The following is a 4,866-nucleotide window of genomic DNA, read 5'->3' on the forward strand; positions in this document are numbered from 1 at the left end:
TTATCATGACAAACGATAACAAGAGAAATAAAGAATAATGAGGGGTATAAGGATTTAGGCATCGGAAATGTCCCTAAGATGCTGGGGGGTGGGGAGAAGGAAAAGGAAGGAACACCTTACTAACTTTATAATTTTTCACTGGGCTGCCCTGAAGAGTAACTTAGAAAAGTGTTCTGTGAATAGGTCACAAGACTTTCTACCAATGTACTCTTTTACAAATTAGTCACCATAATGCCCTACACCTGTGGTATTCTGAAAAGCCTCCTGTCCATTTTGGCTCCTGGAGGGTCTTCAGGAATTAGTGTGTCCAGTGCTTATTCTTATATACCTGAAACCATCACTGCCATGCAGTCAAGACTCACACACTACCCTGGGTAGAGGGACAGAGTGGCAGCAGGTTGTGGGCCATCATAATGGTACTTGTTCAGTTATTTCCCCACATAGAATCATTGGTCATGGTCTGGCAGATGACCCAGCTTTGCCAGGAGAAGTCACACCAATGTATAAGCAAAAGGAATGAAGCCAGAGCAAAGCTGATGCTGGGCATTGTTTAACTTTGTTGGGAATTTCAGTGTATTGTGGTTGAGCCAATGTGGCCAGGGCAGCTTTTTGAGGCCAGCTCCCTCCTTGGTCCTACTGGATAAGCTGAAGTTAAAAAACATCCCTGCTGTTCTCCCTTGGTTACTCTGGTCCAGACAGCAGGATGCTTCTTCGCACTGCAGGTATGTGGAAAATGTTGGAGATTATTTTTTTCCCTCCACAGAATGAGACGCTCAAACCATTTTGAAATATTTATTTAAAAAAACAATAACATTTCATACTTACAGGCAGTGAAGACACCATGATCATAAAGGAGGTTTTCCCAGGGTGAGGCTTATCCATTGCACGACGGATGTGCTGACCCCTGTGATTTCCTCAAATGTGGGAAAGCTGACTGCGTAATTTGTGGTCATGGGGAACTTCAAAAACAAAAACAAAACAAAAAACATAACATTTCATTTTAAGATCATTGTTTCAGAATGTTTCCATTCATTTAAAATTAAAAATCTTGTAAAATCTCATGATAATGCTACTGAAATATTTCATTTTTTGAGAAGAAAACTATATTAAAAAATTAGCTCTTTTAGAGCTATCATTTTTGGATATGATATTGTGGATGAGTTATTTGATCTCTTGTGGGTTTGTTCACCTTTTAAAAAATTCTCAACCTATATTAATATATCAAAATTTTAGGTTAAGTCAGGTTCTAGAAGGTCCTCTGGTTTTAATGGGTTTGCAAACAGGTTAGAGAGAAAAGAATAGCAACAACAATATAAACAATTAGTGAATTGAAGAGGAAAACTGTAATCTAGTGCCAATTTGTGTAATACTGAGGGTAATTAGGCTGGGAGGATTCAGGTGGGAGGGATTAATGTCAATTGAGTAGCTAGCTATGGTTTCACAGAGGGTGAGAAATTAAACTGGGCTTTGCCAGATGGATCCAATATAGATTGATGTGGAGAACATAGGAGGGCAATAAATTTAGAGATAACAGCATAAGCAAAGATGCAGCATTGGGAAGGATTACAGTAATATTAATAATGGTATTCACATATGCCATTAAGCAATATGGCTGAGACAACATTCAGACCAGGAGAACATTCCATTGTTCATAGTTCTAAATATTCTTTATATGTTTTACAAAATAGTTTTAAAATATAAGGAAGGAGTCAGTTATTGGCCAAAACAGTGGTAAAACTGGAGTCAAAAAAATCCTGGGCTTAAATTTTAGCTCTGCCACTTATTAGCTGAATGATCTTGGCCAAAGTATTTAATGTACTCTATTAGTTTACTGACTTCTAAGATGGCAACAGTAATGGTCTATCCCATAGAATTTTGTGGAGAGTGGAAGAAAAACGGAATGAAAGTGAGACTCAGTGCTTGCTAGGAAGGAAACCCATGAGCGGTTGCTGGAGTTCTGATTGCCGTTGCTATTATCATTTTTAGTAGTAGTGGTAGTGTTCTGACCTTTACAGTGTGATTAGATTGATTGTAAGTAGCATGGGATAATGGTTACATGACTACAGAAAGCAAAGCAGGGAGTTTATATCTAAGGTGACCATATGCCCTGTTTTTTTCCCTAAGGCAATCTCTATTTATACCTTCGGTCCTGACATAAATATTAAAAGTACTTTTTTCATTCTCAGATATACCTTGGTTTGCCCAACAAATTATGTGGTCATACCTCTTATAACTAACTCAGGACAATAAAGAGCAATCTAGCTTTTTAGGCAGGAGGAATGATAGGGTGGAAGTGATGTTTTAGGAAGATTTCTGAGTCATGGCATCCAAGAGGCTTCGAGAGGGTAAAAGGCAGAAAGAAAAGCAAGAAAATTGCTCTCACTGCTAGCACTCTAGATTTAGACAACAATGATAGTGACAAGAGATAAGACTTCAAGATATATCACAGGAATGAAAGCAGGAACCAGGAACTGACCTGAACTGACCTCTGACCCCCACATTCCTCACTTAGTTCTCAGACTGTTCTTAGTACATCTCCTGTGTACTAAGAATTTATTGATTAAAACCCTATGATCAGGCAGCTAACTCTAGTCTATCCTGAGGAGGAAAGCTGAAGTTTTTAATCACTCCAACTTTATCAAGACAAATGGCATAAACAACTCAGAACTATGTAAGAAATGATCCTTCTGCAATGAGTTTTATAACTCTTGGGTAAATGCTAATTGTCCTGCCTTCGAAGGGCTCTGAACATTTAGCTATCATGACCGAGTGTCTTGCTCCAAAGTTGGGCCTGTTCTACTTGATATTTCAGAGCATGCCAGTCTCAAAGCAAGCATAGTTTCCTGGTAAAGGTGGTACGGTTTAACTGAGACCAAAACTCCTCTTATTATTTAAAAGAAAAAAGGCAGGAGGTATGAGGAGAGATTCGAGTGGCCGGAGAGCTCTTTCTTAGTTGAACACTGTGATTGGTGATAGTAAGGAGGTGGAAGCTGGGTTGAACAGGACAAAATTATCTGCCTGATTTAGGTGGAGGCAATAGAAACAGACTCCAAGAGGATGGAGACCAGAGACCAGAGTCTTGGTACTGTGTCGGGGAGAGCAGACAGGAGAGGACCTGAGATGTTTGGAAAGGGACTTTAGAGAAGATGTATCTCTGTCCTTGGTGTCTAGGTGGTTGTGCGCTATGGGTTATGCACTGAAAAACCTTCCATCATCTCCCAAAGATAGTCACCAGAACACAGAACATTCCACGTTGCTTTCTGATGCTTTTGGTGCCAGGGTACTTTTTCTGGGCTCTGTGGGAGGAGCTGGGGCTTGTGGCTAAGAGAGGACAGTGAGGACATGAGTGAGCCTGTTCGGAGCGGGCACAGCAGACTTGGAGCTGCACTTGTATGTACCAGGCTTAGATGCATCCGGGGTCAGGATAAAATTGGAAGTAAAATGCTGCTTTAGGGGTTTTACGTTCCAAATGTTTTGTGCACAGACTTTTAAACAGTCAAGTCTGAGGGAGGACCATCCTGTCTGAATAAGGTGTTTCTTTGGGAGTGATTTCCTGAAAGACCCAAACTAATTAAGCTTATAAACTTTTAAATGCTGCAAAAGAGCTCTTAATTTAAAGAAAAGCTAAAGTGAACCCTCTGGTAAAGCATGGAATCCTTTTGTAATGCAAATAACCCCTCCCCTGTGCCGTCATGTTCTCTTGTAAGTTTCTGAGCTGGGAAAATGCTGGGCCCACCTGTGCTCCATTCACAGCACACTGAGAAAGGGGAGCATAATGAATGGTGAGCCCTAGGAATATTTCAACCCTAGCAGCATGGTTCACTGTTGTCTATGACATGTTGTTAAATTATTGATACCCAGCCAGGTTTTGGGATACAGGCTTTGTTGTTCTGAGCTAACAAAGCCACCTGAGAGAAAGCCATAACGAGAAAGCGGGGACTTAGCTATGGTGGGGTGAGCTTCTGGGCAGCGAATTTTGCCTGCAACAGGAGAGGGCTACAGATTATTTGGACTGACCACTCTTGCAAAAAGGAAGAGAAAATAGGTACATTAATGAAATTCTTACAACAGATGGCAAGCTGTCCTTGGATGCTCTGGTAGAGGGAAAGAAAAAAAAATACACACAAAACTTCCAAAGAATATTTTATCCGAGTATATCACACGGACTCCCCTTACTCTGAGGACTCACAGAGAGCTAAGAGACATTCCGATAAATTATTTAACAGAAAATGACAGAAAAGAATTAGAGAAAGAAATGTTCCCATCTCAAGTTAAAACAACAATCCACTCTCTATCCACGGGTATGTCTCTGGGTCCAGATGGTTGCCCAACAGAATTTTAGCAAACATTTGGAGAAATAATAAGGCCTGTAACAGTAGATAATTACTTACTTATATATGGCTCAGTGCCCCCTCATCTACATTATTTCTATAGCAGGTTTTTTGCCAAAAGAAAGGAAGCAGACCCCTGGTCTATTTTCTCATTTGTAATAATCTCTTGCTTCACTCTGTGCAGATGCCAGGGACCATCCGTTTTAGTGCAGTGTCCTTATGAAGACCTTTGAGCACAATGGGAAGGTGAGGAGACATTAAATATTACTGAAACGGGATGCGAATACAGCCACTAGGAAGTCCTCCAGGAAAACAGGTAAAGGTTCGTTTTAGTTGTTAAGAAACATCGTTCAATTAATGTGTTTTGGGGAGGGACCTCCCATTTACACTCGTTCCCACTTCCCTCACTCATTTTCCCATGAGAAGGAGTAAACATTGCCATTTTAGGAGCATACAGGATTTAATGTCCACTCCAGAGCATCAAGAGCAAAGGTCACAGACGATTTCAACAGTAACTAGTTCATAGCTTTTTTTG

At 40.5% G+C, this 4,866-nt stretch overlaps 1 pseudogene; it reads left to right on the plus strand.

Annotated features, from left to right (window-relative positions):
• The first annotated feature begins 817 nt into the window (after positions 1-817).
• Positions 818-965, plus strand: LOC150002632 (U1 spliceosomal RNA; annotated as a pseudogene).
• The last annotated feature ends 3,901 nt before the right edge of the window (positions 966-4,866 follow it).

The sequence above is a fragment of the Furipterus horrens genome, unplaced genomic scaffold (genome assembly GCF_987537825.1).
Source record: "Furipterus horrens unplaced genomic scaffold, mFurHor1.1.pri manual_scaffold_8, whole genome shotgun sequence".
NCBI lineage: Eukaryota > Metazoa > Chordata > Mammalia > Chiroptera > Furipteridae > Furipterus > Furipterus horrens.